The sequence below is a fragment of the Zonotrichia albicollis genome, chromosome 1 (genome assembly GCF_047830755.1).
Source record: "Zonotrichia albicollis isolate bZonAlb1 chromosome 1, bZonAlb1.hap1, whole genome shotgun sequence".
In the NCBI taxonomy this organism is placed as follows: Eukaryota; Metazoa; Chordata; class Aves; order Passeriformes; family Passerellidae; genus Zonotrichia; species Zonotrichia albicollis.
In genome coordinates this window covers 126,227,303-126,241,601 of record NC_133819.1, presented here as the reverse complement: position 1 = coordinate 126,241,601, position 14,299 = coordinate 126,227,303, and the positions used below count along the sequence as shown (strand labels likewise).

Genomic DNA, 14,299 nt, shown 5'->3' with positions numbered 1-14,299 from the left:
TTTCCTAAACATTCTGCATGGTGAATTTGTTTCTTCTGCCCCACAGAATTCAGATGAGTGCTTTTCCTTGTTGCAGTGTGTGAGGCACCCTCGCGTTGTCCCTGCCCGGAGCACGAGCAGCGCTTTGCTGCCCGCATTCCCACGGCAGCAGCCAGCAATCTTGTCTGCACTTAAGGTCTCTCCATCCCCGTGGCTCTGTCCCTGGTGTCTCAGAGGCAGCACTCAGGGTCCCACGGGGGAGCTCACAGCTGGCTGCAGCTGCTCCCCTGCTTTCCTCACAGAGCGAGGAATGTACGTGAAAAAGGGGGAAAACTGTAATGAAATCCATTGACAACTGCTAGGAAGGAAGCAAGCTCGTGCAGATGAATTTTAGTGGAACAAAAGCTATTGATACAAAGCCACTTTATGTGTTGCAATAACTGATGGCTATGCCACAGGGTGACCCCTCTTCCCAGGGCCTTGCTGGATGGTGGGGTGGAGGTGTGGACCCCCAGACTCCTTCCTGCACCCCAGGAAGGAGGGTTCCCAGCTGTGGCTGCGGTGCCGGCAGGAGCACTGCCCTGGCTGCCAGGCCACTGCTTTCTCCATGGCCAAAGGAAGGGATCTCTGTGAAAAGAAGGTTCACAGTGTGGAGGGGTGGGATGTATGCACTGGACTTGGGGAGAAGCATGTGGGGGCTTCTTTTCTTGTTCATCTCCCCTCAGGCTTAGCAGAAAATATTTTTCTCACATCCCTGGCTGTCCATCTGGCTGCTTTGGTGTGGGAGAAAACACATGCTGAAGCCCATACAATTTGCATGGATTTCATGCAAATATCAAAGCAGAATTTCAGGAGTTGGTTAAGTGTGGGTTTTTTTCTAAAAGGCTAATGTAATCTTCTGTGGTGTGTGATTACATCTTCTGGCAAAGCTCACTTGATTAAGCAAATCCCATTTCTGGGATCTAGAGTTTTATGCTAGCATCTCTCCCAGTTCAATGAGTTGGCATAGGAAATTCTGTTTACTGTCTTCTCTGGTGCATTTGGTCCAGTGTGGAGTCTGGAGGTGGTGAATATGCACACTAACACTCTGGCTGTCTCAGTGTAAATGTAAATTTACTCATGTAAATGAAAAAGTCACATTCAAAGAATTAAAAAAAAATAAAAATCTTATCATCCACAAGTTACTGCAGGTTTCCTTTAAACATCATAATCAGTTCTTGCTGGCAGGGTGATTTTAAAGGTCATTTTCAAAAGAGAGAGAGGCATATAAATGTTCTGGGGAGTCCTCCTTGTTGGGGCACTGGTCAGAGCAGCGATGCTCTGCACTCTCCAGCCACCAGTCCAGTGCACTTGTCACCTCCCAGGAGGTGCCCAGGAGGAGGATGGTGGATGCTGGCACCCAAAAGACAGCTATCTGCAAAAGTCCCTGCTGAAATGGAGGAGAAGGCTGCCCAGGGATGCTCTGCCTCTGCTCCCTCCTTGTGGCAGCTCCTGCTTTACTGAGCCATGCTCCTGTAGAGCCTGGATGATCCGGGGTCAGGTCTCCCTTGCAGGTGGCTTTTGTGTGCCAAAGGCTGGGCCTCTGCCTGCCAGCTGGAATGTATTCCCCATGCCCAAGATAGCTTTCATTATGTTGATATTAGTTATTTTAAAAAACCAAAGCCAATCAGCTTCTGTCACAGCCTTGCTGTGTGACCAGGGCAAAGCCTTTATTAGCAGATACTTTGAGAGCTTTTATGGAACTCCCCTGGTGGACAGACACCTCTGACTTACTGGGCCACTCCACTCCCAGCAGTGATTGTTTAAAGTAAACTTTAAAGTCAAGGCAGGACCCAGTTTCTCAGCCCCCCTTGTGTAAGACTCGCTGTATCAGACACTTGAAAGATTTGCTCTTTTAAATTCCTTTTTAATTAGTCTATAAATTCTTTCACTTCAATCTTGTAAACCAAGCTTGAGTGAGGCTTTCAGGTATGTGTCAATGCATCCATGACAGGTATCTCCAAGGGAGAACAAAGTATTGAAGGACAATATGAGAGATAAAACCAGGTCTGATCTCTCACAGGTGGTGTGGTGGGCAGGCAAAACAACAATAGCAGAGAGAGTGTGGAAACACCAGCTCTTACTGGTCTGTTGTTCAGCTTCAAAAGCTGTTTGAACCTGAGGGCTCAGCAGGTCCTTTAGGATATTATTTTTTCTTTTATATCAGAAGCATAGGTCAGACTTTGGGCAGCGTTGACAGATTTCAGTCGAGTGTCACATGAAGCAGGTGCAGGGGCAGCCAGCTCGCTGTTCTGTCCTGTGGGTACTTGGGAGGACAGCACAAAGAGCTTTAGCTCCATTAAGAAAAGTTTGATGTAATTAACCAGCTTTTTGTTTGGATTGGGTCTAAGGTTGTACATCTTGTTTTTCCTGATTTTTAAACCAGTTCTCATTCTGAAAGATATAGTGATAATCAAAGAGAACAAGAATGGTTAGCTGACAGTCTACATCCCATCCTGCTTTTCCTGAAGTTAAACTTTGAGTATTAACACTGTCTCAATTCATTTTAGTTAAACAAAGGTTTCTAAGAGAGGGGAGATTTGTTTGTTTGTTTTTGTGGTTTTGGGGTGGGTTTTTTTGTTGTTTTTATGTTCCTTGTTTTATGAATAAATAATTGCTGTGGACATTTTGTCGCTGATGCAATACTTAAATGTGATTCCACAGTTTCTATGTGGCAGTGGCTGTGGTAAGAAGACTTGTACAGTTTGTGCAAATGATTGCACAGAGAAAAATCACATCTTAATAATTACTTTTCATATAATGCAATTTCCTGAGCACAAACAGTTTTATGTGGTATGCTTTTGCTGAGTAAGATGCCAGCACTCATGACAGAAAAACAGGGATAATTCAAACAGGTCTGAAGGGATCAGGACTCAGGAATGCAAGGCAGCCATTGGAGGTGAGATGCAGAGCAGTCATGGATGGTGATGAAGTACTGACAAAGCTTCTCTCTGTCACAGCCTGTCAACAAATGACAGGAGGATGACATTTTTTCTCTCTTGCACTTGTAATCTCAAAGTTAAGCCCTAATAAATAGATAAATATCCTCTCATGGCTGATTTCCTGATTAGAGTGGTGTCACTTCCATTTCCAGAACCTCTGCCCACTAGGACCTTACAGTCTGATCAATTATTTTGAGGATACTCTAATCATATTTTACATTTTTAAAAATAATTATATTCCCTTGTGCATGTGAGTTAGCAATTTGATTTAGATAATCAGATCTTGTCCATATATTCAAATAATTCATGAGAGTTTCTCCTTGTTGGATATAGTGATATAGGATAATGGATTTGCACAATTTTTTAGCCAAATCTGAAAACATTTGGATATATTGAGTCAGAAAGATCTTTGACCTGAAATTTAATTAAGGAATGGAAAATAGGAAAAGTGAGTGGATGCAGGAGAGGATTAAACAAACAAAAAAAAATATCTCTGTTCCTTCAAGGTTTTGGTTCTGATAAATGGTGTAAAAAAGTTTTTTCATAGAATAGTTGAGGCTTATAAATGGCATAAATTTGAAAATTAGGAAGAGTGGAAAATGGAAACTTAGTCATTTGATTCCTTTCTTCATTTTTAACAAAAATGAGAAAGCTGCAGGGGAGAATAAAAGGCAGCTGAAGTTGAAGGAAGCACATTTGTAGCATCTATGTCCTAATGAGTAACATTAGGAAGCCATATGTGAGTATTTAGTCTTGACTGTAATGGATTGAATACATTTGGTCTTGTCTGAAGGAAAAAAGCCCAGATCTATCAAGTACATGGGTGAAAAAACAATTGGAAATTCTGGTTACTACAAATGGAAACCAAAGAGCCATGCTCAAATTCTTTCACCTCAGATGAGGTGAAAGTTTCACTTCCACTATCAGTGTTTATTAGACAGTTGAGAAATAATTTGTTAAATTACATCAATTATTCTTAAATACTTTGCTGGATGTATAGTAGTTCATAAGTACTGTAATGTTGCAAACCAGCTTCCATAAGAAAAATTATTTAAGAAAATTATTTGCATCCTTTTAGTACAGAAGATTAGACTTATATTGGTAGATGTCAGATCTTTGTAAGGCTTTGACGTGACAGCTCTGAGAAGGGGCTTTGGCCACATGCAAGTTATGCCAAGCTGAAAATCCACATGGCCTGAGTTAGTCAAGAGTTAAAGAGCTTTTAACAGAGAACAGTGTAGACCCAAATGATCTGTGCCCAAGTGAAATACTTCAGTTTGATCAATAGCTCAAAATGAAATACAGATCTTTCAGCAGTGGGGGCAGCCTGGTGTGTATTTGTCTTCCTTTGTGTAGGAGATTTGCACTTCCCAGCTCTGCCAAGCTCCCAGCCAGAGGCAGAGGTGATGCTTGAGTAAATGTAATTTTGTGTTTGGTCTCCCATAGATGGAGAGGACCTGCTATGATCCAGCATTTGTCTCAGGCAAGTAGAAGGAGCTGATGAGGTTCAGGTACCAACGTCACGTAACACTACAAATAAAACAGCCACAAAAGTAATGCTCTTGGAAAGAAGGAATAGCAGTGACAAGTTTGACTGGAAAAACTGTAATTGAGGCAAGTCTAGAATAAGCAGTGTTATCAAGTTGGTTTTTATCAACAGCTAATCCAAACTTAACTAGGATCTCTCGGGTTCAGGCTTCATTATCACCTAATGCAGGCTGAACACATCTATCTGGACTCATAGGAGATTTGATATAACACCTATTTAGAGAAGTAATTTACAAGTGTTAGTCTTATCTGTATGGCCAGAGATGTTCATAATTTGTTTAAAGATGTTTGCTTTGTATTTGTAAAGATTGAATTTGCTGTAAGGGAATTAGAGTGGCAGTGACTAAGTCTTGGCGTACGTCTTTGGAGAAAGAATCTCTTGGCCTTGTGTTTTCAGAAAACTGAATATTGAGTCCCTCTTTCTCTTAGTTGTAGATGGAAAGTGGCAGTCTGAACATGTGTGTGTTTTAAAATCCTGTAAGCAAACCAGAATTTTTAGAATTGCATCATTCTAAGAAATCTCATAGTTTTTCTACATCTCCAAAGACACAGATGGCACCTTCCTGTCCCTGCCAGTCAATGTGTGTAGTGCTCCTTCCTCTTGCATGATTTTATGGAGAAGTTCTTCTCTGAAACTACTATTTTGTGGTTCCTTAATCTGTGACAGAAGTCTTCTGCCACCTAGGTTGCCCTGGGTAATATCCTTGTGTTTTTATACATCTGGAGAGCTAAACAGGTGTGAGATAGAGATGAGGGCTTTCTCAGATTGATTGGGTACATCCAAGGATACTGCAAGTTAATGGAATTGCTGGGAAATTACACCAGGGAAACTCAGGTCTTCTTCTGTACTTCTGCAATAATTGTGAGAATAGTCTGAAAGTATTCATTTTTTTCATGGGGCCCTGACAAATAATATCTGCATCTTTACTTGCCATAGATATGGGGAAAAAAGACAGTAAGGTCTTTTAAAAATGAAAATCAAGTACGATCACAAAGGTTCAGAAGGAGAAGTATCTCCAAAGAAAAAGTCAAACTATGTCATATAAACACCTAACATGTAAGTGATAAATCTCTCTGCATCTGTTGACCAGTGTAAAGATTGAGTTTTGGCTTTCACCTTGGAGTTTATGTTCACTGAATACATGATCCCTCGAGTAAAATCTAAAGGTACAACCTGTTAGAGATGAAGTGAGATGGTACAGGCAGGCTCCTCCAATCCAGACTCGAGATTTCCAAGAGAAATAACCATCTTCAGTGTTCTTAACTACCTCCAAGCCAAAATTCACCATTTTTAGGCACCCTTTTATGTTATGTTGTGGTTTCTAAGTGTTGTGCAATAAAAGACAAAAGTGATATGAGAAGAGTAACACTGAGGACCACTGATTTATGTGGACTGGAAACTTAGGAGAAGCAGAAAAAGGAGAAGGAATAAAGCTGGCCTGGTGCTCTCAATTATACTTGACCTGCTTTAGTTGAAGCAGTTCTGCTTGCCTCTGGCCACAAGCATTCCCTAATGTATTTTACCATTCAATATTGCAGCCTTTACTAGGACTTGAGTGGTGTTTGTGGGCTGATCCCTGCACAGTTCTCTTTTCAGACATCCTTTTGACTCTGAATAACCACCTGAGCACGAGTTTTTAAAGTTTTGAGATTACTTATGTCATTCTGAAAAATGAGATTCATACTGTGAAAATGCCCCTGGAAGCTACTCTGAAATATGTTCTAGATGTTTACAGTGTTCAGTCAAAGAACATTTGATTTTATTTATTGCCATGGAGTTGTGAGGCTCTGCTAAAATAAAGCACTCCTGAACCTGCTTAAGTCCATTTGACAAGATGCTTAAGACAAATTTTATCTTATTAATATATAAAAGGAAATCCTTAAGAATTGTTATTAAATAATAAATTAGAAGAGATGATTGCTCATTCACAGCTGTCCTATATCAGCTTAATTTTGAGTGCAAGATGCAGAGGTTTACAGGTCTGTTTCTATGCAGACACTGAACTGAGCACTGCTGCTCATTTCTCCTGAAAATTATTTTGGAGTTTAGCTTCAGTGAAATGCTTTGAAAGAACATATTTTTTAAAAATGCTTATAAATTCCCTCTAGAAGTCACCCTCTTACTTTGCTGTCTCATGTTACAGACTCGAATATTTTAATTTGTAAGAGGTGTGTCTTTGATTGTTCATTACTCAAGAGAACCCTTGCCAGAGTGCCCAGAAATACAAGAGCAGGAAAGAGCACTGAGAGGTGGGGCAGCAGGGTGGCTGCCTAGCCCTGATCATCATCTCAAGGCTGATCTGGTAGGACTGGCTAAAAGGGTGACATAGGCCCCTGGGAGATTGCCAGCAGGTCACCAATTAATACTAATTGCATGGGAAAATACCGTGAGGGTGGTTCATCAGGGACTGGAATGAGTTCGTAGCTGTGCTGCACCCAAGGGCTGTGTGTCCCTTGGTGTTTACTTCAAGAAGAAAACACAGTGTTGCTTGCTGCTCTATTCACTTGCAATGTTTCTAGATCTGGACTACAATTCATGTGGAGGAGCATGAAACATCTCACATCTATCACAGAGCTTGGCTTGTGAATATTTGAGTTAAAGTGCAATATTCTAATTGCTGTCATCTTGAGCCAGACATTGCTTTTCATTTTCTCATAGGAAGGAAAACAAAGCTGAAGTTGCATGAACTATATGCACATGATAGTCCTTTCAAAACAAGAAAACTATGGAAAACTATGATTTTAAAAGGGCTTTTGGCTTTGCCTCTCTGATTTCCAAAGAAAGCTTTGCAGAAAACTGGGATTTAAGCTGCTGCTGTCTCCTCCTCTGCCTGGTGACAGCTGTAAACATCTGCTGAGGATGTCCTTTATTGTCTCATCCTCTCGTTGCTCATGAGGATCATGAAGCATCGTGCCTCCTTGAAAATGGAGCTGGATATGCTGTGGGGCAGGAGCGGACAGGCAGCGTGCTCAGGGGCTCTGGAGTGTGGTTAGCGGGGCCGAGAGCAGCTGCTGTGCGTGTGCTGTCCCGGGGATCAGGCACAGGGAGAGGGGCAGAGCCGCTTTATTTCCCGGCAGGTTTGGAGAGGCAGGTGGCAGCAGCCGGGCTGGGAAGGGCACGTTGCCCTGTCGGGGCACTGCGATTTCGCCTCTTCTTCTTCCTCTCGAAAAGGCAGACGAGGCTTCCAAGTCCTAAATTGCATTTTGTCTAACTCCTCCCCTATTCCGGCTGCTTGCTCATGCAACCACCCACGGATCCGAAACAAAAATGTGTGAAGCGAGGCAGGGAGGGCTCTTGCCAGCGCAGATCCCGGCTCCTCTCTGGGCCCCGCCGTGCGCTGCCGCTGCCTCACTCCTGGGCACGGCGGAGCTGTGCCTGACCATAAACACATCGGCATTTCTCTCCCATCCCTTCTCATCACCCTGTGCTCCAAGAGGAAGAATAAGAAGCAAAAGAGGTGCGGGGCTGCGGTGAGCGTGTCTTTGTGGCACCGCTCGCCGGGCGGGCTGACAGAGGCGGCATTGTTCGCGGGCTGTGCCCGCCTGGCAGCCGGGAAAGTGGGATCCGAGCCCTGCATGCGGGATGGGTGAGGCTGTGCCCGAAGGTGGGATCCGAGCCCTGCGTACGGGATCGGTGAGGCTGTGCCCGCCTGGCAGCGGGGAAAGTGGGATCCGAGCCCTGCGTACGGGATCGGTGAGGCTGTGCCCGCCTAGCAGCCAGGAGAGGTGGGATCTGTGCCCTGCATTCGGGATCGGTGAGGCTGTGCCCGAAAGTGGGATCCACTCCCTGCATACGGGATGGGTGAGGCTGTGCCCGAAGGTGGGATCCAGTCCCTGCATCGGGATGGGTGAGCGGCCGGGACAGGGTGAGCAGCTCCGAGAGCTGCGTTAATGCCCGGAGGGAGTTTCAGAGCTCAAACAGCTTCTCTTGGTATCTTCTGATGCCCAATGCAAAGAGGGTCTAGGATGAGGAGTCCGTGTTAACCAAAGGTAATATTTTTTTCTGTAGAGCAGCATAAGTTAGTGGCCATTGCCGCTGTTTGGTTGTATATTAAAATAAGAGTGATACAGGGAGGAAAGTTATGAAGTGCCCTGTGCTCTGCAGGAGATTAAAGCGTCATTGTGCTGAGGGTTATTGAAGTTTGGCTGTTCCCCTTTATGTGGGCTTAGTTTGTGTTACCAGTAATAAGAAGATCTGTATGTGTTCCCATCTGAGGAAGAAAAGACTATTTAGTTTCCTTCTCCATCTTACTTTTTAAGCCAAAAGTTACTATTTATATGCAATATTAAATTAATTATGCTAATAGAAATACATTGATATATAAGCAAGGTAAATACTTCTTATTACCAGAGACAGTTCCTCACCTCTCAGGGTACTCCCTGGAGTACCATGCATCCTGTACAGTTATAAAAACATTAACATTTGTTGCACATACCTCAGCAGAAAGAAAAATCATTGTTGCATTTATTTTTCCAGCCACCTTGCAATAACTATGATTACACACTGTGCCAAACAGATTTTTCATTGTTGTGCCAGTATTTCTCATGTGCTCTTAGTACATCAATCCTTTTTTAGTGGTTTTTAAATGACTATTTTTTTAGTTTCTAAGATATATTTTGTCCAAGTGTCGGCTGTTCATATTGCTGTCTGTTCTTTGTGGTTGACAAGTCTGTTTTTGAGAGTGTGTACTGCTATTTGGGATGATAACAAGTATGGTCTTAAAAGCACAAACCTTGTGGCTGTTGCTCATCTTTTGTGCCCAGGCTGACACGCTTTTGGGGTGAACGGGCTCAGCTGCATTGAAGACTCCCCACACAACTCTAAATCTGGAGCTCTTAACAACACAAGTGGTGTTTGGAAGGTCTTTTCCTAAGAAGGGGTTAAAATGAGGCGAGTGTGGTTTGTGCACTGAGGAACGTGACTGGGTTCTGCCAGTGCAGCGCCGTTTGTTCTGTGCAATTTGGGAGAACGCAGCTTGTACCTCCTGTTTGCCTGATGGCACGGAGCAGCCCCAGAGGACACACGCTGCTTTTGTGCTTCTGCTCAGTTTTAATCTTTAGGGAGCAACTGTTTCAAAGAATAAACACATTGCCTTGTAGGAGAAACTCCAGAAAACATCCTGCTGGTGACAGCGGCAGCCGCTGCCCATCATCCCTACGCTGCTCTGCCAAAAGCGGCGGGGCTCTGCGAGCTGGCCTGCCAACGGCTGGGAGCTGCAAACTCTGTGTTCCCGAGGATGGCCAGAGGAAAGCAGCTTTCAAAGAGCTGAAATAAGACTGTGAGGCTGCTAGCTGCTGGCTCAAAACGCAGAATCTGTTTATCCTGGCCCCCTCAGCCCAGGGATTTCTGGCATCCCCTTTCTGCAGCAGTGTCTTGCCCACTAATCCCTACACACCCCTCAGGCTGCTTGGTGGTGGGGCTGGTTGGGCACCAGGCAGGCAGGTAATGAGCCTGCTCACTCGCTCCATGCAGGCTTTTAGGTTAAATCAAAATTACTTGTTTATTATTTTGAATACACTGCCTCATACTGGTGTAAAGCCTCTTACTTTTCTTCTACTGATTGGTTTTAACTGGCAAACAAAGTTTCATTTGCTGTTAGTTTAAAAAAGTGGAGTAAATACATGTCCCACACAAAATAATCCCAGAAAATAATATTTGTTTGCTAGATGTTGCATGCCTTACTTATACAGAGACTTTAATAACCCATTTCCTTCAGAGTATATGCTAGTAAGTGGGCAGGGTCAATTTAAAATAAATAGCTTTTGCTTATGAAGTTGACTTCAGTCTATTGTATATGTTTCTGTAAACAAAAAGATGCAGCAGAGTTTGGGATGGATATAAACACAGACAGGGGTTTTGAGATAGTGTCTTAACCAGTGTTTCATCGGTTTTTCAGCCCAGAAGCTTTTGCTTCCTCACTGGGAGAGCCTGTATGAAAACCTGTGTGGATGACGTTATAAGGTAAGGAATACACCTTAGGTGTGCTCTTTAACTTCTTAATTTTGCATTGCTACAGGATTTCTGTGTGAGAGGTTGCTGCACTATATCTAATTTCTTCTCAGAGAGACTCTGAGACTCTGTTGTTTCATAGTAACAAATAAATGAGCAAGACTGTTTACGGTGTAGATTATGATATGTCTTAAATGCTGTTGAATTTCAGCTTTTCTGCTACGAGCCTCAAACTGTCCCTGTGGGGAGAGGCTCTTGCTGTGTGTCTGGGGTCTCGCTGTCTTGCTGAGGTCTGGAGGACCTCCTGGTGCAGCATCACTCGCAGTGTTTTATCCAACTTGGTAATGTTGCATTAAAACAGGGGTGTGCAGTGTGTTTTCTGATGCCCAGAAGTATTGTCACCTCCTGGCATTCCCCTGCTAACATTAGTGTCACCTTTCCTTCTGCACTGGTCCCTGTCTGGGTAGCAGTCCCCATCACCTCTCTTTCCCTGCAGACACGGTGCACTCCAGGCTTTTTTCCTCAGGCAGACTGATGATCAGTGAACAGCACCATTCTCACCTCCTCTCTCAGGGCCTCATGCACTGAGTCACCAAATCATTTGTCAATAAATGAAGAATCTATTTGAAATAAATTGATGAGGAAATGTGGAACTCTTCGGTTCTGGAGTCTTAAAAGGCAGGCTTTCCTGCTAGGCAGTTCACAAGCCTGCATGCATATTGCAAAGTCTTAGCAGTGTTAGTATAGTACAGCTGTGCTGCATATTTCCTTCATCTGCTTGTTTAGAGACACCCAGAATATTCATCTTAATCATTTCCGCTGCATAGTAGGTAGAGGAGGAAATACCAGGGAGAGCCCTGTCACTGGGAAAATGCATCATTTGAATGTGTAATGTAAATATTTTAGCTAAGCAAATGTAAACACTGTTTTGCCTTTAGGATGGGAAAAGGCTGTCGCAGTCAGAAACGAGCTGACATAAGAGTGACCCTGTATAGATGAGATACAAAATTGTGTTCACACATTTTGGTAATCAAAACAGAGCCCTTAATGAATTGCCTAGTGTGAAAGGAATTACAAACACAAATGTGCCTGACACAAGGCATTAGGAAGTTGCTGCTGTATTAATGCTAGAATGAAGGAATTTTCAGGATTCATGGGGATCCAAGGTCTGTGGGGAGGATGATGGGAGATAAGGGAGATAAGATGATGAGAGATGTGCTATGGTGAGGGCTAAACAAAGGCTGGAGACTCTGGAGGGAAACCTAAACTTGTAAGTATGCTCTGAATGTCCATGCTTCTCTATGTCACTGACTATGAGTTGTTGAGTGAGTTGTGTTCATCATGCCAGGACAGTAAATTCAGAAGTTTTCAAGGGTTAGAGGATGGTAGAAGCAACAAATATGCTAGATTCAGTAGGAAGCCCCTTATTGCATTCACAGCTGTGCTGTGGTTTTTCAGCCAGTGGATTCAAAGGAAAGCAGAGTTCTTAGGGAGCTCAGAGTGGTTGCTCATCAGTTCTGCCTCAAATGGCTTTGTAAGTGTGTGAAGACTTATGTTCAAGTGGTGGTGCTTGATGGAAACCAAACATGTGGTTTAACTTTTGGTACTGAAATTGGTCCTGAAAAACAGCATGGGATCCAGAATCCTCCCAGATCCCACTTGACTTCATTGTGCAGTAAATGGTCTTTGGGCATTCATCAGATTGCTAAGCCGAAGAAACATCTGGAGATGATTTTGTTGGCTGTATGTTCTAGCCCTTGAATTGTTAATGTCAGAGGAGGAAGAAACGACACAGAGGATTTGTCTAGACTCCATAGATTGCAAGAAACTAGTTAGATCTTATTTCTGAAGGCACAGGTTCATGTAAACACCCAAGTGAGTGAGCTTTCATTACTGGAATAGCTGGGGGATTTTTTTAAGGCTGATTTTTGCTTGTATTACCAACAATGTATAATATATTAACGTCTGCCTCACGTTTGCTATTCCTTTGTTGTAACAGCTGGAAATTTACATTTACACATAGGCCTCAGAGCTAAAAAATGTCATTCCCTAGGTTAAAAACCCATAATGATTTTTTTTGTTCTCCTTGATAGGGAGAACTGAAAACAAGGAAAAGACAAACAGGAAGGGTAGCCCCAGACGATAAAGGCTTTCAGTTGGAGCAAAGATTAATCATGTAGAGTGTGGCCTTGAAAGTGTCATTGTCTGCCACTACTACAGCAATTTAGCTATAGCCAAATGAGCAAATCTATCTATTTAATTATCTAAAGAAAGTAGAAGAAATCAAATAATAAACGTCATCAGTGAAAATACAATGGCTTTTTTTTCAGTACAGAGAAAATTAAAAGCCCCTCTTGTGTAGATGAAAAGTGTTCTGCATCGATGAGAGTAACTTCAACATTATCACTGAATCAAACTTGTGTTGCTAGAAAATCTAATCATTTTGTGCAATAACTTCTTTTAATTATTCTCTTGAATACAGATAATCCAAATCTCCTTTTTCTCCCATACAGATGTATCAGTTTGCATGGGAAAGCATTAATACAGTCAAGAGTAAGAACTTCATTTTTTTCCTTTATGGGCAGGAAGTTCATATACCTTTGCTAAAGGGCTGTATTGTGCCTTTTTAAAAAATAATTTTTAAAAAGGATTTAAAATTAGATGCTGTGTTTTAGCACAGGGAAAAAGTAGGAACAGATTGGTCTGTAGTGCTAAATTCACAGCATCATTTTTCTAAAATAAAGTTATATGATTTGAAAGCTGATGAGAGAGAGGGAATTTGAGAGATGGGATCTGCAATTGAAAAATTTTTGGAAGGAGATTGTAAACTTCAGGGCGGAAGGGAGTTAGATAAAAGAATCTGTGAGAGTGGGAATAATAATGTGAAGAGGAACAGACTGTGCTGGTGATATCTTTTGGCCAAGGTTTTGAAAAGAATTCAGAATATGATCTGCAATCCCTGTCTTTGAGGGGGGGAATGGGATTTTTTCCATTTACAGTAAAGTTGAGTGAGAATGTCATTGCTCCAGCTGTTAAAATATTTTGAATTCTACTTCAAACTGATTACTTATTGCAGTGTTAAAATATAGACTATTGTGGACACAAGAAAAAGAGAAATTGGAATCAATCCCAAAAAGTGGGTTGAAAGTATAATTTATGCTTCCCTGAGAGGGAATGGGACTGCTTGTCCAGTTCAGCTCATTCCAGCCTAGTTCTCTGAGAGATGGCTTTTTAGGAAGCCTCTTTGGATAGATACCGCTGGAGGTGAGGAAATCTCAAGGTTCAAATCTGCAAGGGAAGCTTGGAAACCTCTGCGAAAGCCAGGGGTAAATAGGATGCATATTTTGAGCCTGGAAGTGCCATCTGAGTGTGACTTTGCAAAGCACGTGAGGACCACGGCATCCCAGGCATCTCTGGCACACACTTGAGAACAGAGTTGTGCAAGGCAGAGTTTCTGCAGAAGGTGGATGGGCTGCTTGGGCTGCTCCTGTGCCTGCAGCCTTTTCAGCAGCCTCTCTTTCCTCATGGTATTGAGCAGTACACCATCTTTGCCTGTACAGTCATTTCTATGTAACACAGTCTTCACATTCATATCTACATAGAACCAGCTCCAGGTGAATAGCAGTAACTTCCAGCATTAGGTAAATATGTCTGTGAAATGAATTTATCCTTCTGCTGTTTGGACTGTCAATAGCCTTGGGCAATCTGCTGTCATCAGACTGACTTGGGTTCTTAGTTTTGCTTTTGTGGCACAGCCAATTCCATTTCAGTGGATGTGAATTAGAGAGAGTATGCTCTAATAATATTTTATATTTACATGGCACATCTCATCCCAGAGGAC

At 42.7% G+C, this 14,299-nt stretch overlaps 1 protein-coding gene across 4 annotated transcripts in view; it reads left to right on the top strand.

Moving 5' to 3' along the window:
* PAG1 (phosphoprotein membrane anchor with glycosphingolipid microdomains 1) overlaps window positions 1-14,299 on the top strand; it is a 109,250-nt gene that overhangs the window by 52,279 nt on the left and 42,672 nt on the right. Inside the window, exons 1-2 of one of the 4 annotated variants that reach the window (XM_014264455.3) lie at window positions 7,766-7,966; window positions 10,406-10,470. The gene's annotated coding sequence lies outside the window, so the exon portion shown is untranslated. Of the gene's footprint in view, window positions 1-7,765; window positions 7,967-8,020; window positions 8,143-8,349; window positions 8,499-10,405; window positions 10,471-14,299 lie in introns of those variants that run through there. The other 3 variants (XM_026790510.2, XM_026790482.2, XM_074553096.1) reach the window with 3 other exon arrangements.